Source organism: Cygnus olor, chromosome 3 (genome assembly GCF_009769625.2).
Source record: "Cygnus olor isolate bCygOlo1 chromosome 3, bCygOlo1.pri.v2, whole genome shotgun sequence".
Classification (NCBI taxonomy): domain Eukaryota; kingdom Metazoa; phylum Chordata; class Aves; order Anseriformes; family Anatidae; genus Cygnus; species Cygnus olor.
In genome coordinates, this window is record NC_049171.1 from 63,492,288 (window position 1) to 63,516,145 (window position 23,858).

The following is a 23,858-nucleotide window of genomic DNA, read 5'->3' on the forward strand; positions in this document are numbered from 1 at the left end:
CAGGGTATCACTGAGCTAAGAACTATACAAACAGAAAACAAAAGCAGGGTTGGTTTTGGCCCTGGAGAGCTGTGCAGCCTCCTATAAGGCACGCTCACAGCAGCATTTCTCTCTCTCTGAGTGAACAGTCCCTCAGACTACAAAGGAGTCACTGGGAATATAATTGCAAATAGACGCACTTTGCTTTCCTTTCTCTAACCCTTTGTAAATTAGGATCCAAATCACGTAATGAGAGTTCAAATTTACAGTGTAGCATAAGATAAACAAATGAACTGAGCATGATTTAATCAAACAACATACCATTTTACATGCTGAAAGCAGTTCAGCACAGTTATCACTTCTGGAATTTCAATTTCTGTCACTGTGTAAGATTATATCAATATTAACAGCACTAGTATAATACAAATAATAATAACTTTAAACGCATATTTTCCTTCCAGAATTCAAACTCATTGTAATTTGATCTCAAGATCTGGATTGCAGAGGTTCCTCCTGCAATCTGTTACTCATACTATGTGAGGGACACATTCACTTCACCTCCTACCCCTTTCTTGGTAATGTCAACAAAAAGAAAATGAGCATTTTGGAATGCAGGTGTATCTCAAAGACACCTCGAAGATCAAGACAAAGAATCTGAGGACTTTATTCCACTGATGGGTCAAATACTTATTAATATTAATAAGTGTGCAATTTCATTGATGGGATTCAACTTTTTTCATTTAGCAAGTCTTCCGTTATGAAACTATCACAGGGCAATTTATAAGCATTTGTTCAACTCTTCCTTCATGAATCACAAATCATCTCCTTAAAGAACTCTAGCAGACTGGTTTTTACAGAAAAACAGGGTTTAAATATCACTTGGAATATCACTAAGAATGGTGAGAATTAGTTGTGAAGAAAATAAAGGATAGTTAGCACAAATAAATGGAAAAATGTTAAAACAATAAACAATTACTTTCTCATTTCAAAGATGTCATATTGCATTCTTTATTCTGATTGTGGAAAATTAGCCATTGACTATCAGGAACAATTGATTTTCCTTCACAGATGTTTTCTAATTACATCTGAGCACTGAAAATTCTAGTGCTGCCACTCAGCTGTGCAAGGAATGTCTTCAGTTGGTTTTCTTATTACAGTAAGTGTCCTGTTGTCCTGCTCAAGACCAAAGGTCTGTGGTGCTTTCCTAGTAAACCCTGCTGTTTTTTTTATGTATGTTGGAAGAGTCAGACACTTTACATTACAACAGACTGGAATGACATGTAGAAACTGTCAGCACACATGCAGTTGTAGGAATTTTTCTTTCCTGCTCTGTTTGGCTTAGTAAATTGTAGCTGGGGTATATTCATTAAGTTCTCAGAGCTACAACTTTCTCTGTATACACATATGTTTAAGTATACATGTACATATATATAGACATACATGTGTGTATGTATACATATATTTAGACATACACACATGTTAATATATATATATGTACACCGCAAAATTAAGGGATCACAAATAACATTAACAATGACTGACAGAATCTGACTGCTCAGTGTACTGAATATATTTTCAGGAAAACATACAAAATTTGACAGGCAGATTTCCAGATCTAAAGTTCAGAAAGGAACTTCAAAGCAATTGTGGACTTCTTCAGATCTTATATGCAGTTGCAAGACACAGGTAGCTGGAAGGGTTGTTTGGTTCATTTGGTTTGCATTTTTATTACCTAGCTTCCTTTAATTCTGGGATTCGACAACTATTTTGTTCTCAGATATCTTTCACCCTTTCACTCAAGTACAGTGTAATCCTACACCTCTGCAGTCTCATATGTACTATGCCTTGTGTTCTATATACCATTCTCTGCAATCAAATAGCAAGATTGTTTTTTTTCATCTATTGTCATTTCCCTTTGGAAATCTTCTTCCAACAGATTTCCAGAAGCTCAGGCTCTACTCAGATTTTCTACAGTTCAGCAAAGCGTCAGGGTGAAGGCTGAGGCACACAGTTATAAAGCCCAGGGTGAAGATAGAGTGGGGCTTGAACAGAGTCGCCGAAGAAAAGTGTTGGGATTCTTAGCAGCTGACTATTCATTTAACCTGGGAAAAAAAAAAAAGGGGGGGGGGGGGGGGGGGGCAGGGCATATTTATGCCAGCTAATGAGAAATTCTATTGTTCATGACCACAAAGGTAAATGCTATTTTTTATACGGTATTGGATACAAATACAGTTCTTTTATTATTTGTTGACACATAACAGAGAAGAGGCTAAGCAGAGCTATACTTATTTTCCTCTACTTATTGTAAGGAATAAAACTGTTATCAGAAATGTTATATTGTGCTAGTTGCTGGATTTTTTTTTTCCATAGCAGGTGATTAATATTGTTAGTAATATTACAGAAGCTTCCTCTTTCTCTTTGTTCTATGTGAGCTTACGACTGAATTTGTGGTAGTATATTCAACCTCCAATGAGATATTGGATTTAATGAGCTTTTATTAAAAAATTAACCATAACTATATGTTTTGTTTGACTATTTTCCTTTTTCTTCTAGGTATAAGCACATCTCTGAATGCAGATGCTAATGCATCATGTGAACTAATCCTCTGTTCTTGTCCTCTTTTCTGTGGTATATAGTATATGCTCCTGTGACAGCATTTGTAATTTCCTATAGGCTTCTTCCATCTATTCAGTACATCTAGACATGCCATTGTAAGAAAAAGATAATGTTGATCTTTTGTATGGTTCAGAACAAAGTACACAAAAAGCACAAATTCAAGGGAAACATTTGTTGGTCTTAAACCTCCCTCATTGGATTTGGCTGGAGAAAATGGTCTATAGCTCCACCAAAAAAAAAAAAAAAAAGTTTTTCCTCAAAAAAACTCTTAGCATTTTGGCTTCTATCCCCATTCTCTATGTTCTGTGGAATTTTTTCTTTCTCTTTCCCTCGCTCTTTCTGAAGCCACAAGTAGACCAGAAGGTGTCAAAGATAAAAAAGCTCTTGTTTTCTTGACACAATGTGTTGTGTTGAAGAGCAGGGGTCTGGAAGCTGTAATGCCACTCCTATTCCCCTGTACCCACCATCTACCTTGAATGTGACCGCACCAATTTTTAAAATGGAAGAAATTTTTTCATTGTGACTGGAGCATGTTTGAACAGAATGGCAAATTTCACTGAATGCTGTTGCAAAACACCCAAAGATCACACACACACACACACACACACAAAAAAAAAAAAAAAAAAAAAAAAAGTTTGAACTAGAATTCCAGATTATGCTTCAGTAGGAAAATTGAACAAGAACTTTGAATTCAGTTTGTAAATTGGCACCTGGTTTGAAGTAAAGCCTTGAACAAAATAAGTTCAGGAAATAGATTGACTGTAACGAGTTTCACTGTCTAATGAGTAGAGAAAAGGCAAACCTAGTCAACCAAAGTGACAATTTGTTATTGTCCACAATTTTATATAGAGGAATATGGAGATGCAAACCTTGTTCTGTCACAAATTTCTTTACTGCAATCCTTTTCACTTCATGCTCATTCCGTACTCTGCAATGAGTCACTTACCTTTACATAATTTAAATATTTCAAGCATCTTACTGTGATTATTTTTAAAGCAAATGCTGGAATAGAATCTAATGTCTCCCAGCACTGTGTATTCCTATCAGGCTCTTATAATCAGGATGATCGCTTAATTAGCATGTTTGTTTCCACTAGGGTATACCAATTAAGAGATATAACCACATTGCTGTACATTTCTATTAATGCCTTTCTACATTTAAAATAAGATCACACATTTCAGCAGGTGTAGTTTTTAACACTAACAGAAGATTTTCCAAAGGTATTGAGCTATTTTGCCATCTGTTTCTTATAGTGGTATTCTTAAATTACTAGAAACTAGACATTAGGTGTCTTTTTTTTTTTTCTTTTTCTTTTTCTTTTTTTCTTTCTTTTTTTCTCCTCAAAGCTGCCATAATATTACCTTTATTTCATAGTTTTCACAAATGCATTCAAGCAAAAATACAGCTGACATGAGTAATGATATCTCATAAATGCTAGTTCCACAGATGTGTCATCCCAAGTCATCTTGCTTTTGTATGCGTACTATGCTTAGTTATGTTATCAACAGTTCTCTCAAGAACTACATTGGCTGCATTTGTTTTATTCCTCCTTTACTTTGGACATAAATCTCAGATCTTCTTCTGTGTCTTCTATTTTTTAATGTTAGGAAACATTTTTACTTTTTCTCATTGTGATCTCACAAAAATACATCAAGTAATGCAAACTTTACATTTATTTCCAAATAATTTTTAATTTGGAGCAGAGACATTCAATATTCTTATGCTTTCATTGTTGCTATTAAAGCTTATTTTGTTTTACTTATGTATCTCAATTTAAAAGCTATTTTTCTCTGCATTTAGTCTTGGTTCTTTTCTGGAAGGACAGCAAAGTCAAAGAAAGGAGGTTTTTCACACATTCACTGAAGCATTCTAAGCAATGACTTCAGAAAAGTGTTCATTATTGATGTCCAATTATTGTAAAGTTTACATGCATAGAAGTAACTGGACTGTATTTGAAATGTTTCTAAATACGTGTCTACATTTTTCCTGTGTAGATCTGTAAAGAATCTTCTTGCTTTTCCACTAGACTCCTACTAATTCACCTGTTATACACTGATTCAATTAATTTAGAATTATTATGCCTATGGAAAACACTACTAAAAACTGAAAATTGCAAGTCTTATGTACAATTTCTGCAATATCTAGATGTCTCATTTGTCTCCCAAGTTAGGTCTCAACTTTAAACACTTGCAGGATTTGTGTTTTATATTATTCTTATTTTTTCACAAATGGAGTGTTCTCAATAAGGCTTTTCAAATCATTCTCTTCCACAATGACAGTTAGCCTTGTCTGTCCACTCTTTAATTTTAATAAAGAATATGAAGTTGATTCAAAGGTAGTGGTAATTATCACAAATTCATATGACTCTATGAGTTGATGTTTGAAGAAAAAAAAATGTGCAAAATAACTGAAGTTTTCCATAGCTGCAATGCTTAGAAAGTAAATTGTATTATATCTTTATTTGTGCGTAACGCAGAATAGTGCATTTTAAATATCATTCTCTGTGTGTGTGTTAACACACACACATGAATTCATGTAGATTGGTTTCTCTTTTGCACAGTAATTTTAGAACGAAAGAAATTTATAAAAATGGGATTGTACCCTAACATTCTTTTTCCCAATCGCCTTTAATATGCTTCACTTTTTACAAAGCACATATATGTAAAACCCCACTTTCACTTCCTATTTTGCTGAACTCTAAGCAGTCATTTTGGGTGAGGGTTGAAGTTTTCCCTGAAAGCTCTATTACGATTTTTAGTGAAAAAGATAGGTCCGTGTTTTCTCAGAACTATGTGGAGTAAATAAAATAAACCAAATTGTTAGTGCAAGAATTTCACTAAAAATCATAGTATAGTGTAGAGGAAATGAACAAATAGAACAAATGGCTTGCCATTTTTGGTGGGAATATTTACACCAGGGCATACCTTCTGACATTCTTATCACACATCTAACCTTTTTCTAAACAGGGAGGGATTTTCCTCTTGTGTATCCACTTGTGAGTGCTCATGAGGGTATTAACAGAAATAGACGATTTTATTCTGTGAGGTTTCCTTTATTATCAGAAGCTCAGTATCAGAACTTCAATAAGACTTCACGTACAGATGTATCTCAGTCAACCTTCTGTCTATCTCCCAGTCAATGACTATAAGTATAAAATACTTAAGAAATCATTGAAGGAATTTGTATGTTATAAAAATATTTCACCTTTTACATTTAATCAAAACAGGCTGTGGATTTCCTAGTAATAATGATTTGGATTGAGTTTCATTTCCAAATTAATACTCCAAAACATAGGTGTGTTTTTTTTTTTTTTTTTGGTAAGTACCCCCACATGCAGTGAGTGATTGACCTTCAATTAACAAAGTTTACAGCAATCTAGGGCTCAGCTCAGTTGCTTAAACATAGTCAGCTAATGCCAATAGAGACACTACAGGATATCCCAGCAAGCATCTAACACCTATATCATGACGAGCCATGAAACTCTTTCAAGTACTGTGTCTTCTCTGTCATCCCCATATCAAATACTGTTAGGTCATTTCATAGAATCATAGAATCATAGAATATCCCGAGTTGGAAGGGCCCCATAAGGATCATCAAGTCCAACTTCTGGCACCGCACAGGTCTGCCCAAAAGTTTAGACCATGTGACTAAGTGCACAGTCCAATCCCTTCTTAAATTCAGAAAGGCTTGGTGCAGTGACTACTTCACTGAGGAGCCTGTTCCAGTGTGCAACCACCCTTTTGGTGAAGAACCTCTTCCTGATGTCCAGCCTAAACTTCCCCTGCCTCAGCTTAACACTGTTCCCACGGGTCCTGTCACAGGTGATAACGGAGAATAGGTCACCTGCCTCTCCACTCCCCCTCGCGAGGAGGTTGTAGACTGCAATGAGGTCCCCCCTCAGCCTCCTCTTCTCCAGGCTGAACAGGCCAAGTGACCTCAGCCGCTTCTCATATGTCTTCCCCTCTAGGCCCTTCACCATCTTCGTCGCCCTCCTCTGGACACTCTCCAACAGTTTAATGTCCTTTTTGTACTGTGGTGCCCAGAACTGCACACAGTACTCGAGGTGAGGCCACACCAGCGCAGAGTAGAGCAGGACAATCACTTCCCTTGACCGACTAGCAATGCCGTGCTTGATGCATCCCAGGATGTGGTTGGCCCTCCTGGCTGCCAGGGCACAATGCTGGCTCATATTCAACTTGCTGTCAACCACAACCCCCAGATCCCTCTCTGCAGGGCTGCTCTCCAGCGTCTCATCACCCAGTCCGTACGTATAGCCAGGGTTGCCCCGTCCCAGGTGCAGGACCTGGCACTTGCTTTTGTTAAACTTCATGTGGCTGGTGTTCGCCCAGCTCTCCAATCTGTCCAGATCTCTCTGCAAGGCCTTTCCACCTTTATCCGAGTCCACAACTCCTCCAAGTTTGGTGTCATCAGCAAATTTGCTCAAAACACCTTCTAGTCCTACATCCAAATCCATTTATAAAACCATTGAAGAGGACTGGCCCTAAAATGGAGCCTTGAGGGACCCCACTAGTGACCATCCACCAGCCAGATGTGGCCTCATTTACCACAACCCTTTGAGCCCTGCCCGTCAGCCAATTGCTCACCCATTGTATGATGTTTTTGTTTAGCTGTATGCTGGACATTTTGTCCAATAGGATCCTATGGGAAACCATGTGAAAAGCTTTGGTGAAGTCCAAAAAGATTACGTTGGCTGGTTTCATCTGGCAGTGAATGTTGCCTCTGGTCTTTATGTGTGTCAGAGCATGAAGAGTGATTCAGTTCATCCAAAAGCAGACAGCAAATGTCAGCCAGCTTAAGCTCATGTTTACCCACATTCTTGGATTCTACTTCTCCAGGATACATTGTAAAACAAATAATTACATTTTAATGAACAGACATAGAGACATGGAATTCTTTATAGTTATGCCTCAGTCAGTTGTTGCTCATCATTTCAAACACAGACCAAAAAATTCAGGATAAGAGACACTAAACAGAGAAGAGGCAGCTTACATTTTCTAGAGAGAGTGGATTCAACAGTAAGGGAAAAAAAAAAATTATAGGTTTTTAGGTTTATAAAAGATCATTTACTTTTGCCTAGTAAAAATCTGGGAGTGATTTTTCAGATGCAATTCATAATGAAAATGAGACAGTAAGCTGGTTTTGTTGTTGATTTTGTGTGTGTGTGTGTGTGTGTGCCATTAAAATGGTTTCAAGGTGCAACCGATTCTGCTGCTCACAGATATGTGCTCTGCAACTTAACTTTCTCACATCTGATTCCCCTCATCACACTTTTTGAGATGAATGAACTAATTCAGCAGAAATTACATATGGAACATGAGGTAGCTTTTCCAACTGAAGACTGAAACTGGAAGACATTGATAAGAAGGTTCAGTTTGGACATATGTTGTCAGAAAATTCTCCAAGCTTCTTTACCTATTACTGGTCTGACTTTGCTCTCATAAAAAGAATTGATCTCTTTCAGAACAGAATTTTCCCAAAACTGAAAAAGATTTCTGGACTTTAACTAGTAAACACCTGAATGAAGATTACTTGCCTGATTTTACAAAAATGCCATGCTAGGGAATGTGTTGGTATTGTTTCGAATAGTTTCTTCGTGTGACTATTGTTCTACATGAAGTCACAATCACATTTCAGCATGGATTTGTGACCTGAGATTATCCCATATTCATGGGATATGAGGATGACCTATCTCTGTAATTGCCACTTTTAAGAATAGAAAAAGGCTGTCACAGTGTGCCTAAAACCCTGATCATATATTATAAGCAGTGCAATAATAATCATCATCATCAGCAGCAGCATCATGGGGTTACATAGATCTGTTGATCAAAAAGAGCAACAATGCTGAAATAATCTCCCACGTCTAAACCAAGGTTTTGAAATTGTCTGTTTTATTATGAAGAATATTCAGGAGTTATTTTATGTCACATTGTACTGCCTATTGCTTTTGGGTACCTTGGTTTATGGGTTAGAGTTAGGTTGAAAGTTAGGATTGAAGGAAAACCAGGAGACACGGCAGAGTGCGGCTGGAAATGAGACTACAAAAAGAAGTGTAGGATATATTGTAATTTCTGCAATGCACTGTTTGTCTGGAGACCTTGCCAATGCTCAATCTATGTTTAGGTTCAAGGTTTATATTAGGGATGAGGTTAGGTGTAGGGCTGGGAATATATTGACAGAGAGACTAAGCCAGAGAAGATGCACTTAGAGTGGAGTTGGAAAAGGAGGATTTCTTCTAGTACCTTTTGAAAAATCAGCAAGCTATAGAAATAGTTTGTCTTACCATTTTAACAAGATTATAATATATATATTTACCCTCTTGCTATCCCAAAATGTCCATCAAGTATTCCTCTTTCTTATTCTGTCCAGAATTCATACGCAGATGTTTTTCAATATGTTTAAAAATACTCATTGGTTTTAAAAGTTTGTCATATTAAGTCAAACGTTTACGTCTGATTTGCAGCAATTTACCTTAATAATTAGTTTCATTTACTTTGTTAGGTTACTTTGTTTTCTGTTATTTTAATGCAGTGGAAATAAATATCTACCCAGACATAATTTCAGCATTTCAAGCAAATGAGGAGGAAGAAGAGGAAGAAAAATAGATGGAACTGGCACAAGAAAGAGGTTATTTGTAATAAGGAGATTCCTATTTAGAATCTGTCTATAATAATTATTTCCACAACCATCTATAAAGTATTTTGTCTTATTTCTCATTTGAATTTGTCTGATTTCAGCTTCTATGCACTGACTCTGGATATAACAAAATCAAATGTTTTCACCTACTAAACTACAGATCTCGTTGATCCCTAATATTTGCTTATTGTGAAAATGCAGCTACACTGTAATTAGTTCATATCTCCATCTTATTCTTACAAGCACTTAAGCTTCCTTTAGGAAGCTTAAAAAAAAACTTGTAATTCAAACAGTTTTTGTGGGACTTCCCTGAATTCTCTGCAAATGGTTAAATTTTGCACCATTATTTTAAAAAGGAGGAACATAAGAATTGTGAATGTCATTCCAGTACTGAATCTCTCTAAATCTTATAAGAATTAGAAATTCTTTGTCTTGCTTCTGCTATTCCTATTAGTCTCTTTGCCATGGTATCTCACTGTCAAGAGATTTTAAGTTGCTTGTTTACTGAGGTTCTTAAATCCACCCTGGAATCTTGATTTTCAGTATGCAGTCCTGACTGTATAATCCTGACTGTATAAATTTCCTGCATTCTTCCTACGAGACACTTTACTTCTTATTTTATTCCATTAAATCTGGTTGTAAGTGGGTCCATTTCACTTAGAAATTCTGTATCAACCCAACTCCCATGTCTTCATCTTTATGTCATTGCTCCAATATGCACATCATCCATCAGCTTTATCAGTAACTTTTATTTTTGCTAAGACCATTGCTAAGAACATGAAGTTCTTTTGAATAAGTTAATCCCTAAATTCTGAATAAGTTTTGAATAAATTAATCCCTATGGAACTCCACTGGAAACACATATTTGGTGCTTATTCCCAGTTGACACATAATCCCTTAAGATTCATTTCTTGGTTAGCTCTTAATCATTTTCTTATGTGATTTATTGATATTGTGTAATAATAATTGGAGTTCTGGACCACACTTTGTCGTACGCCAGTCATGATCTGTGTATATGACATCTGCCTATTTAACTTTTCAGCCAAATTTGTTATCTAATCAAACAATAGAATCAGGTTTATTTGAATAAATCTAATTTATGTAAAATCATTTTGTCTGACATTAATTGTGTTCCTATTTCTGAATTCCTTATCAGTGAATTTTATAACCAGCGTTTCCATTATTGCTTTGGACTGATAAAAAGCTTACCATCTACTGAATATGGCAGATTAACATTTCTTCAGCAGCTGGAATTTTCGTGTTTGGATATTTATTAAAAGTGAACATCAGAGCAAACAGACATTTCCTCAGCCAATTTTAAGTGCTCTTGAATATTATCTTAATTGAATATATTTATTTCTGGGTAGATGATGCTTGAATTTTAGTAGTATGTAATGCTGTGATATGTTCCACCAGTTATTATGTACTAAATGTAAATATACTCTCACACTTTCTCTGAGAAATTAAGTCACTTCCTCAAGGGAGATAAGTACATCAGGTCCGCTCAGAAGGAACCAGGACTCTTTTGCTACCACAAAGATGTGAATTTAACTTGGACTTGTGTAAGACATCAGTTGTTAAGCTACTCTGGAGAAATCTCTGGAAACAGGGAGTCTCAGTTTTCAACAGTATCTGGCTTCAGTCTTGGCATTTTGCTGAGTTTGGAACCATAATCTCATTCCTTTTCCCACTATGTTCTTTGAGTATTGATGGAGCCTGACATCTTTCTCAGTTTATGCAGACCTAGTTTGTACTTCATTGTCCTCATTTCACTTCTTTCTTGCTTGGTATACTAAACAGAGGATTTTTTTTTCTTTCTTTTTTTTTTTTTTTTTACTGAATAAATTTAGTAGTAATTTTGTCATATCTAGCTTGCAATGGAATTTTGCTCTTAGGTTTCAATAGCTCTCAGCCCTAAATTATTCTAGCATCCTTTGTTCCTTTAGCAGTTTTCAGGATTTCATCCTTTTCACTATTATTATATTATCTGTTCTACTCCACATTTCTCATATTTATGAGAAAAAACATTTATATAACATCATATATATGTATATATCACATTTATAATATATAAATATAAACAAAATAAAAAGAAATAATTATATTATAAATACTTTACCGTTTGATTTCTGTCTCCTTTTTCAATCTATGTCACAGTGAGCTTTTACCAAATATTATTCTTCATGATTATTGGACCATTACTTTTTTGACCATTAATTCATTCTTTTTAAAATCTCTAGTTCCATTCATACTTCTCTCATAATATGTCATCTTATAATTGCTTACAATTAATGTCTATCATGGATTTCTTCCTTAAAAATGTACAGTACCTGTCAGAGGGTCTTGAATAGTGAAATGTGATCATATCAAAACACTAGTGCTACTAAAATGTTTTCTTTCCCCTGGGATCACAGAATCACAGAATCACAGAATCGTAGGGGTTGGAAGGGACCTCAAGAGATCATCAGGTCCGACCCCCCTGCCAAAGCTGGTTCCCTAGAGGAGGTTGCCCAGGTAGGCGTCCAGACGGCCCTTGAATATCTCCAGAGAAGGAGACTCAACAGCCTCCCTGGGCAGCCTGTTCCAGTGCTCTGTCACCCTCACCATGAAGAAGTTCTTTCGCTTATTGGTGCAGAACTTCCTGTGATCCATTTTGTGGCCATTGCCCCTTGTACTATCCCCACAAACCATTGAAAAGAGGTTGGCCAAATCCCTCTGTCTCCCACACTTAAGATATTATAAACATTGATAAGATCCCCTCTCAGTCTTCTCTTCTCAAGGCCGAACAGACTGAGGCCTCAGCCTTTCCTCACAGGGGAGATGCTCCAGGCCCCATGCTCCAGGCCCCATATCATCTTTATGGTCCTCTGCTGGACTCTTTCCAGGAGATCCTTGTCTTTTTGGTACCGGGGAGCCCAGAACTGGACACGGTACTCCAGGTGAGTCCTGATCAGGGCAGAGTAGAGGGGAATGATCACCTCCCTTGACCTGCTGGCCACTCTCCTTTTAATGCACGCAATTTTAATGTATCCCTGGGATACACTTCCCAAGATCCCCTAAAGGTGCTCTTTGTAATGAGAAACCCCAAAGGGCATATTATCAGTTATAATCAGGAAAAGATGTTTTCCAGCTTTTCTAAGTTTGTTTAATAATTAAAACAACAACAACAAAAAAGTTGTTTTGCCTGAGACCCCTTAGGAACCCCTTAGGAGGTTATTCAGCCTTATGACATGACTCAGGACCTGATGAGCTATTTCCACTCTGTTTTCTGTTGCATACTGCATCAAATGATAAAGATGTAAGTGCAAGGGCTCAACAACTACAGGCTTTACATAAAATCTAAATGGCTGAATATTTTTACAAGTATTAATAAATTTGAGAGAAAAAAATGGAAAGTGGTAAAGAATGACACAGCTTAGAGTAGCTGAATTTATGAATAAAATTTTAGTTATGTACAAATAATTTTACCCTTTTTGCCAATATTTTGTTAATTAGGAAACAAGGGAAATAGAAAAAACAAAAACAAACAAACAAAAAAAAAACACGGCCTGACCTCTAAGGTATATTTAAGATGCTCGTCTGAGGTATACATTCTCAAGACTGAAAATAGGTTTAGTTTTAAGATATATTGTAGATGTGCTGTTGAGCAATTGTTTTACATTTGTTTAAACAATAAAATATATTTTACAGAGGTTTGTGCAGATATATTTAGAATAGAATATATAACCTTGATGACTATTTAGGAAAAGGTAATCAATGTGTAACATTTAGATCATTTTCTGTGCTGAATTGATGAATCCGTAGATAACTCTCCAATTAAAGTCAAAGAATTGTAATTGCATAAGCAATGTTCACTATGACCAGAAAATAAAAAGATAGAGAGAGAGAAAGAGAGAGAGAGAGAGAGTAATTAAAGGAATAATTAAGTCATTTTTGAAATTATTCACATGTATTAATTAAAGCAAGAAGGCATCTTTTTTGTCATTATAGCTGCTAAAATTCTTTTGGGGGACTTGGGTTAGGAAGAGTACCTTTACATGGTTTGGGGAAGTATAACCTCAAGGAAGAAAGCTAACAGGCCTATGTCCTGGGTTGTATCTATCATATGACATGAGAATTTTAGTAATATCAACTAGTGAGGATTATTGAGTTAGATGTCTTACAAATTATGGACAGCAGAACTTTCATAATACCTCACTACAATAATGATTGTTTGTAGAAAATAAAATGTTTAAAATGTAAAAAATGGTTTAGACCTTCAAAAAATGCCTAAGGATTTGCAGACCAACTCCAAGAAAAATTTATGTCCCTAAGCAACATTGAAGAATATCAGGTATAGTAGATAATACTATGTCTTGAGATTACACTGATTTTTTTAGAAGAAAAATGATTGGCATTCAAACAATCTAGATCCGCACAAATAGAATATGGATTGCTTACATATGCTAACAGTTTTAGGATAGTTCACTTTAATGATTTATAGTACTAACTATGTTAAGACTTCGCAGTATTCAAGATTTTGCTTTGGTAGCTCAAGTTTTAGCATTTACATTAAAAAATTCATGCATGGGAAACTGTAAACGTTGGTATCTTGATTTAAAATTGTAAAAGATACAAGTGAATGTGGTAACCTTATTAGATATAATCACTCAGCATAAATGTCAGATACTTTGGTGAAATAGTTATGTGCATGCGTTCTGGATTGTATCATATACGTATAGCTCAAAACAGAGTCCAAAACTTAGGGTCTGGCTGGATAGATGAAAATAACTGATGGTTTGGTATGGTGCTTCTATTCAGCAGCCTTTATATTCCTGGAATATTTTGATTTAGAAAAAAAATCTAAATCAAATAGAAGATGAATCAAAGATGGTAAATGCATCTTAAAATTGGGCATCCAAACTATAATTTCTGCCTCACCACAGAGCCCCTTAACAATATCTCCCTGTTAATATCATGTTAGCTTATAGTCACTACCATAAGTGAGTTGGCTGATCAAATCCTCACTTTCCTCTCCTACTCAGATTGGAGTTGTGTGGGAATAAAAATGTTGTTTTTTGCAGCGTTGCATTGTTTGAAGGTAAGGAATGGGGTATTGAGATATGCTTGCAGTGATAAGAAAATTTAGCAGGTGACCTTGTAAAATGCAGACAACCAGACTCCTTGGAACAATTAGGTGAAAATCACAGTGTTAAGTCAAGTCAGATAAGTGAAGAAACATTACCACTTCAAACAGTAAAAAAAGTCAAAAGAAACTTGAAATTTAACAGGCCGGCATCTGAATGCCATGTATTGTCTGTGAAGCATCAGATAGATTGTGAACCCGGATTACCCACTCAGTGGGGAAACAGGGGAGGGTCCTGTCATCAAAAAGTATATAAACTGTGTTTTGGAACCAGTAGGTGCGCTGATGCTTGTGGGACGCCCGCCATTGCAATCGTGAATAAATTACTACTTCACTGAGATCCTCGCCTGAGCCTAAGTTATTGACTACGGAGTGTTTCTCACAGTTGTATCTAGCTCTCTAAACAGAAAGTAAAATAAGACCGTAAGAACACCTATCTACTCTTTGTACATGTCTAATGACTGTAATCAATAGCTGTTGCAGATCTTTGTATATCTGCTCTTTAGTATGCAAAGGATGACAGCAACATCATATAGACAATATGTTTAATTATAACTATAGCAAGAAAAGGTATTTAATACTGGAAAGTCCCTTGGATGGAGTTTCTGTTTCATTATGCAAACAGTGTCAGATGGAAGTTTGGAGAATACGGAGTGGTAAGAAGCACGTTTCCATTTTGAAAATATGAAGAATGCATTCCTCGTGTTATTGTAACAAGAGAAGGGGTCCTTGTACTTTTGTCCGTGTGAAAGTAACTTTATTCTTGCTTCTCATTCCAATACAATTTCCTTATTTTTTATTGACAACAAACATAACGGCCCTTGTAAAATTATAATTTCATTTTTTATCATTCTTTTGCTGCATTTTAAAGTTCATGAAACTCCTCTAGGAAGTACAATATTTGCACATTTTCTTTCTTTTTCTTTTTTCTTTTTCTTTTTCTTTTTCTTTTTCTTTTCTTTTTTTCTTTTTTTCTTCTTTTTTTTCTTTTTTCTTTTTCTTTTTTTTCTTTTTTTTTTTCTTTTTCTTTTATTTTTTTTTTTTTTTCTTTTTTTTTTTTTTTTTTTTTTTTCTTTTTCTTTTTTCTTTTTCTTTTTCTTTTCTTTTTCTTTTTCTTTTTCTTTTCTTTTTTCCATGCTTTTTGCCTCTAATTTAAACACTGTACTGTCCACCACTGCAATATGCTCAGGCACATTATAATACTAGAACAATATGTGTCATGTTAATGTTAATAAATCTGTATTCAAATTAAATTGAATTGAATTGAATTAAATGACATTCAGTAAATAAACGTGGTGTCAACACAAACTAAAAAGAGAGTAGCATGAAATACTGAACAGTTACATTTGTGTTGATCATAAGCCTTCCTGAGCAATGGACAAAGCTGGGAGTCCATCAAAATAGTACAGCCTGTTTAATGCATTTCCAAAAAAAAGGATGTATACTAAATTAAGCTTATCAGCATTAATTCTGGTATGTCCTAAGTTTAAAGTTCTTGGCTTTTACCCTCAGTGATCTTTGATATGTTTTGGATGCATTCTTTTAAAGGTAATCCTAAAAGCTCCCAGTCCAGTAGTGCGGTCCTATTGTACCAGACTACAAAAACAAAGAGACAATGACTGCCCTTAAGTAGTTTTCTGTATAAATAGGTGTAGTTTTCTGAGTGTTTTTGAGAGTTTTTATATGTTTGGGGTTGTTTGGAATAAGAACAATGAGCCTTTTTTCTCTTGATAACCCTTTCAAAGTGGTATGGAGTGAGGGCAGCCAAGTGTCTCCACTGAAACAGCTATCTAAAGGATTGGCTTACCATGGGGTTCTCAGCTAGAGGTCAGGGAGTCGCAGCAACCCTGCCCTTCTCACGTTGCTGAAAGGGAAATGAGTCTTCTCTAAACCCTAGATAGGCAGGGCAGGCTCCTGGAATTGGGAGAACAGGTTCTGGTATAGGAAAGATTATGATTTCCTGAGCTATAAACAACTGAAGCAAATTTTTTTCATTGTACACTTTCGAATGCTGCTGGAGAAAATATTTTCTGTAGGATTCGGAAATCTCCACCTACCTATATATAGCTCTTAGCCCAGTATTTTGTGCACACAAACTGAGCAGTTTTATTCTGGCTGACTGATTTTCAAATTGATATTGACTTTTCAATTCACATTCACCTCACTGAGTACCTTCCATTCATCCATTTATCGTATTTCTAGCATGCTCATCACTGTAGCCTGTCAAGGCCCTAAATAAATTGTCTGATAATAATCATATGTCAGATACCTATGCAAATGATTATTTTCTTTGCCAGTCCCCATAATCTAGTAACTTTCAAAACCACAAGAACTGTGGTCTTCCTTTGTCTTCACACTTTGCTACACAATGTAATCATTCTGAAGTAGCTTGTTTTTAACATTTTTAACATCCAGTTTTCTTTTCTGAGAGTAAAAATCTCATTTCAGCTAAAAGAGAGCTACTGGGCATTAGAACACTCTGCATGAAATCCAAAACAAGGAATATCTTCCCAGTGAAAACATCATGTGTTACAATACCTTTGTTCTATATAGTGCAGAACATCTTGAGAAAATTAATTTAATTTATTATTTAAGCTTAACATATGTGTTTGAAAACATTTATTCCCATCTTACAGTTCAGATTTATTACAATCAGATTTATTCTGTAAGAGTGAAATTAAACAGTCAATAAAAAGCTTACATTGCTAGTGCAATATTTGTGGTAAATTGTTATAAATTCAATTTCAAGAAGAAAAGTTTAAGAATACATATAAAAATACTTGACTTGAATTATGGGATATCTTTCAAATTAGAGTTACCTAAAAAAAAGAAATCAATATTTGCTCGCCTGGGAAGAATTTTTCTGAGCATATTTTTTCTGTTTATGAATTAAAAATAAATAATCAGAGTGATTATTTGTCACTCTTTAAAAGCTGCCTCTTAGCTGTTCATTTTAAAAAGTAAGGGTTAAATATTAGTTCAGATAGTTCTGTTACAGATCATTCTTTTCTTTTGAAGAAAAAAGACCACACTCATTGCACATCTTCAGTGGAATTATTACAACAATTGTTCCTGTTTGAAATTTCAGTTAATACATATTTAAAGTCTTCTCCTGATCCAGCAGGCAGTTGTGAATATTTTCTACTACCATGGAATTTAATAAACATTTGAGAACCCAGTGCATTTTTTACAAACAGGGACAAAACTCAGCATTGCGAAAGAAAATGCCTGGGTTTTAAAATATTAGTTCATGATTCATTCATGCTCCATCTTCCTTAAAAACTGAGCACATCTGAAAAATAAAATTAGCAGTAGCAGTGGTAGTCATACTAGCCATCATATAATGTAATTAAATCACTCTTAATAATCATTTAGCTTTGAGAAAAAAAAAAAAAATCTTGTCAAAAGTAAGTTTAAATGTAAATTGATATCTCTGTACCAGCAATTACTATAGGAAGGTAGGAAGAAAAAAAAAAAAAAGGAGAGAAAACACAAGTTTTCTTAATTTTTTCCTTCTTAGGTTCAGTTACATATATGAAGTAACAAGAAGTGACTAAAATTCTACAGAAGTCCTGAAACTGTTTCTTTTGTCAGAAAATGCAAGCCCAAAAGTCACATGAAATTTTAACTGTTTCAAATCACTTTTGTAATGAAAAATAACTCAACTTTTTGCCATCAAATCAGAATTCTGTAACCCAATAATAGAGAACTTGAAAAATTGCTAAATTTTCCATGACAGATAGAAAAAAAATATATATTTTTTTTCCATGAAAGATAGTAATACACAATACAATATGCATTTTTTTGTTTCAATTAAAGTAGAATCATTCTTACGTTTTACACATAAAATGCCATCTCTCCAGTAAATGCCTGGAGTATGCTTTGTGGATAGCTTCTGGAAGTCTTAGTTATTGTCTAATTACTAACTGCTATGGCAACAAAATCCTCGCAACTCTTGCATTTCCTTTGCCTATCACCAATCTCTGAAAGTGTGGGAAAGCAGCTACCACTGTGGAAGTGGAGTACTGGGGCGGGCAGAAAGTGACAGAAAGGGACCATTCCAGAAAGGACAGTGTCTGGTATCTGTCATTGGAATTGCTCCCACCGACCAGCACCAACAGGAATAATGGGATGGGAAACCCACCTGTAACCCAGCTCTTCTTTCTCTTTCATTTCTGTAGTGGAATCAACCCTGACTTGGATTTTTATCCTGGAGTGGCAAGTTTTCCTATATTTCTGACAACTTTAACACAAAGTCTGAGATATGACCATATGCTCCAGAACTGAAGGGCTGAAAGTCTCAGACATTTTTTTCTAGAGCTCTTTCTCCTAGTCTTATCTTCCCATTCCCATTTCAAGGCATCTAATACTTCTTGTAAAAAGAGAATATAAATCTTCTGGTCTTGTATCCTAGCTTTCAACCTTAATAGATCGAATTTATAGTGACTACTTATATCAAAATACACCAGTGGTGGATACAGTTTTCTTAAGGCATACATTATTCATATTCTTCTGAAAATACATAAATAAATAAATAAAAATAAAAGTTTCATTGAGTACATCAGTCTTACTGGACTTTAACGAGTGAGACTTCTCTGAGAATAACAATAAGTTTCTTCAGAACTGGAATCACGTTTCAGGAAATGACTCATAAATTCTTATACTGATGACACAGAACATTTTAGGGGTAATATTTGTTAGTTACAAGTTCAAGTATTTTTATTTCTGTCTTGGTACATTTTTTTTATATTTGACACTGTTCTTCCAGTGGAAGGACACAGTTTCAATGATTTTCTTGAAGATGCTTGGTAATGTATCTTCTGGTATATGGTATTCTTTAGAAAGTGAATTTATATTCAGTTTGCATTCTGAAATGCATTATCTCAGATACGGACAAATGATTGATTAGATTGACAGAGGAAAATGAAGGATGCTTGACATAGAGTGTCTATAAGCACTGTCAATAATTTTCTGTGTAGCTGGGCAGGTAATTTATCTGTTCTCAACTATTCATTTATTTCCTGTCTACAATTAAAATAAACTTCAGGTGGTTCTTTTCTTTTCCTTGTCTTACCTCTCCTCGCCTCATATGCTCTCACCTTTGCTGCCCTGCCAAGCCTTGCACTACTTTTTTTGAAATATACATCAGTAACACTCAGAATTTAATAACCCCAAAATACTGTTTCCTATACAATGAGGAAAATAAAATATTTTTAACTCCTAAATAACATGTAATGAACAAAAAAGAAAAAAAAAGGAAAAAAAAAGAAAAAAAAGAGAAAAAAAAAAAAAAAGAAAAAAAAGAAAAAGAGAAAAGAAAAGGAAAAAAAGAAAAAAAAAGGAAAAGAAGAAAAAAAAAAAAAAAGAAAGAAAAAAAAAAAAAAAAAAGAAAAAAAAGAAAGAAAGAAAAGAAAAGAAAAGAAAAGAAAAGAAAGAAAAAAACTAATATCTAGCTAAAATGTTCACAATATCCATAAAAATCATACTTCAAAGAACAAAACTTTAGTACACATGATGCTACAGAGGGTTCAGCACAATGTCAGATACCTATATTGTGGCAGCACAAATGGGAATCAGTTTTAAGGTATGACAACAACTATTATAAAAAAACACTACCTTATACTAATGATTAAATGGTACAGTGAGAGATTAGATGTAATTGCCCATATTCCACCCATGGAAACAGATGGTCATGACAATGCATTTGTCAAGAATTTTCATCCAACATTAATAGGAAATAAGTATTAGAATTTGAAACTTAAGTATATTTCACTTCTCTCTGAAATTTCCAAGCTTATTGCAGCAACACCCACACCTTGTTTTATTGGCAAGTTCTGTTGGACAGCATAATTAAATCAATTGGTAACTGGGCATGACACAATGTTCTGGTAAGTTTCAAGCTGAGAAATTTATATTAACTACATACTATTTTGCAGAAACAGAGAAAACTTAACCTTTCCTAAGGACAAAACTCCTGTAATCTGAAAAGCTATCACTGAGTCTATCTCGGGTATGGATGGCTGCATCTGTAATGGGTTAGCAGCTTGGAAAAAATCCTAAAGTTTAGATTTCTGCATACAAACATTTAAACAGAGCCATTCCCTGTTTTGCAGCAAAAACATAAGTGCTTTTTTGTTTCTTTGCTTGTTGTTGTTTTTTTTCCTGAGACAGAATCATGCCTGTTTTTTTTTTCTCTCTTTTTTTCTCTTTTTTTTTCTTTTTTTTCTCATTTTTTTTCTCATTTTTTTCCTTCATTTTTTTGATGGTGGTAGTTGTGGTGGTGGTGATGGTTGCTTTGATGTTGTTTCTTCTTTTGCTTGGGCATGATACAAGAAGCTTTAGATGCAGAATTAACACAAAGCTAGTGGGAATTAACTGCTAAATCCAAGACATAACATTGAAAGCCTAAGTATCTAAGCATACCTTCTAGTATTCCAGATAGTGGATAACTTCCCTGAACCTGAGAACCTGAGCAAAATTTAAATTTCTACAATACAGAATTAGGAAAAGCTTTTTGTTTGTTTGTTTTTGTTTGGAATAAAAAATAATTATTCCAGGCAGGATAACTGTTTGCCTGTTCCGTTTCGATGAGATCAAGTCTGAGCTTTCCTAGGTGAAGGGAGCTCGTGTATAATTGATGTTGATATCATTAAATGAAACACTCTTTGTCTCTTTTTTTTTTTTTTCCTTCCTGACTTCAGAGTCACACTGACTGCAAACAATGAGAAAATCAAGCAACGAATTTCCCTAGACCGTTTAAATGGAATCATAAAATCATTAAGGTTGGAAGAGACCTTCAAGATCATCTGGTCCAACCATCACCCTACTATCAATTTCACCCTTCTAAACCATGTCCCTAAGTGCCAGATCCAACTTCTCCTTGAACATTCCCATGGACGGTGACGCCACCACTTCCCTGGGCGACCCATTCCAACGCCTGATTACTCTTTCTGAGAAGAAATGTCTCCTAATTTCTAACCTGAACCTCCCCTGATGTAACTTGAGGCCGTTCCCTCTAGTCCTATCACTAGTTACCTGTGAGAAGAGGCTGACCCCTAGCTCCCCATACTTTCCTTTCAGGTAGTTGTAGAGAGCAATAAGGTCTGCCCTGAGCCTCCTCTCCTCCAGACTAAACAACCCCAGTTCCTCAGCCACTCCTCAGCTTGTGTTCCAGGCCTTTCACTAGCTTCATAACCCTTCTATCAACATGCTCCAGTGCCTCGATGTTCTTCTTGTAGTGATGGGCCCAAAACTAAAACACAGTAATCAGGGTGCAGCCTCACCAGAGCTGACTACAGGGGGATGATCACCCCCTGGTCCTGCTGGCTGCACTATTCCTGATACAAGCCAGGATGCCATTGGCCTTCTTGGCCAGCTGGGTACACCTGGGTCACGTTCAGGCGAGCATCAACAGCACCCCCAGATCCTTTTCCTCTGCACAGCTTTCCAGCCACTCTGCCCAAGCCTGTAGTGTTGCATGGGGTTGTTGTGACCAAAGTGTAGGACCCAGCACTTAGCCATGTTGAACCTCATCCCATGGCCTCTGCCCATCGAGCCATCCTGTCCAGGTCCCTCTTAGTAGCATTAGCATATTTAATAGATGTCACCAAGTGGAAAAAACAATTTGACAAAACAAAAACTTTTCCACTGGAAATACAAAAATTCCTATACATGAGTGGAAAAAAAAAAAAGTGTCTATTTTGCATGCATGGTAAAGTAGCCAGTAGTCCACAGTAAGTATGATATGCTCTCACCATAACAAAATTACTGAAGAGTGTTGTGACTTGAATTCTGTGAAAATCAAATAAATTCCTACGTTGGTTTGTTGGATAAATATTCCAAGACATCTGAGAAAAATGTATGCCTGATAGCTCTAAAGAAAGGTCAGTTTTAATTAATTTATGTGAATCAGAAGCTCTTAATTTTTTTCAAAATACTCTCTTTAGTGTTAGTTTTAAAGAAAAATTTCAATTTTCAAAAAAATATATATATTTAGCTGAGAAACTGCTGTGTAATCACTGAGAATAACTGGCAACGAACAAAATATTTCAGAACTATTTATAGTTTGTCACAAATCATTTTTTTAAGCTTTCTATTACAATTTAATAAAAATATTCCAAAACCCTTCTTGTTTTCTGAATATGGAAACAGTTTCTTGTTTTCCATCCTATATTCAAAGCAACAAATCAGTACTGAAAGGATTCTCAACATGTTACACTACCTTCAGATCAGTGAAGCATTTTCAGTCATTACTACTGCTGAATACATAAACATACATTTTCCAATTGCAAAGTAATTCAAGAATTATTTGATAAGAAACTGTGTTAAATCCAAAAGCATGGTAAGAAAGAAGCTGCTTGGACATATCACAGCATGAAATTAATATGAGGAGACTCCTCTGGTCTCCATGTTAAAATAATGTTAAATAGGAAACCATTAAGAAAACTTCTTCATGCAGTGATGTCATATTCTATCTTGGAAACTAAAAGAAACCAAATTCAACAGTCTAGTTTTTTATGCATGTCTACATACCTCATAGTGTACCAGTACTGTAAATAAATGTTGAATCTTTTTGTTACTGCAGAGAATTTCTGTTAATTACACATACCTTCAGGTGTAAATTGAAGTTTTTTAGTGCTTCACTTATACAATAAAGTTCTGGCTGCATGTATTTAATGCACTACTGAATCACAGATGATGAAATCTTCAATGAAGAATGAATTCTGGAGGTAAGAATAGAGATAGAGAAAAACAGTGAAGAAAAAAAAGAAGGAAAAAAAAAAAAAAAAAAGGAGGTTCCTAGTCACATTAGTAATTAAAAACTTTGAAATCTGTCAATAAGAAGTTAAACTATTTTGTGATCATCAAATGTCAAGGAAGGAAAGGTAACACTCAAGACACCACAGCAGAATCCTTATATTCTCAGTAGCAATGACTAATACCTTGTATTGGACCAAACGGAACTTCTGGAAGAAAATGTTTTAAGCATGCAAGTTCTTCTTCATTGTCCTGGTTTCAGTTAGGACAGAGTTAATTTTCCTCCTAGTAGCTGGCAGGGTGCTATGTTTTGGATTAGGATGAGAAGAGCGCTGATAACATGCTGATGTTTTAGTTGTTGTAGAGCAGTGCTTACACCAAGCCAAGGACTTTTCAGCTTCTCGCTCTGTCCTGCTAGCGAGCAGGCTAGGGATGCAGCAGGAGCTGGGAGGGGACGGACCCAGGACAGCTGACCCAAACTGGCCAAAGGGGTATTCCATACCATCTGACGTCATGCTAAACAATATATACGGGTGGCTAGCCGGGGTGGGGGGGGGGGGGCGGCTGCTCGGGGATAGGCTGGGCATCGGTCAGCGGGTGGTGAGCAATTGCATTGTGCATCACTTATTTCGTACAACATTATTATTGTCAATATTATTATTATATTATTATTATTATTTTATTTTATTTTTATTTTATTTTTATTGTTATTATTTTTCCTGTCTTA

General features: G+C 35.4%; 1 long non-coding RNA gene across 1 annotated transcript in view; it reads right to left on the reverse strand.

Moving 5' to 3' along the window:
* The window catches only part of LOC121068523, a 52,760-nt gene extending 29,305 nt beyond the window's left edge, over window positions 1–23,455 (reverse strand). The window contains exon 1 of the long non-coding RNA XR_005818931.1: window positions 23,317–23,455. This is a non-coding gene — a long non-coding RNA (uncharacterized LOC121068523). The remainder of the gene's footprint in view (window positions 1–23,316) is intronic.
* Window positions 23,456–23,858: the final 403 nt, after the last annotated feature.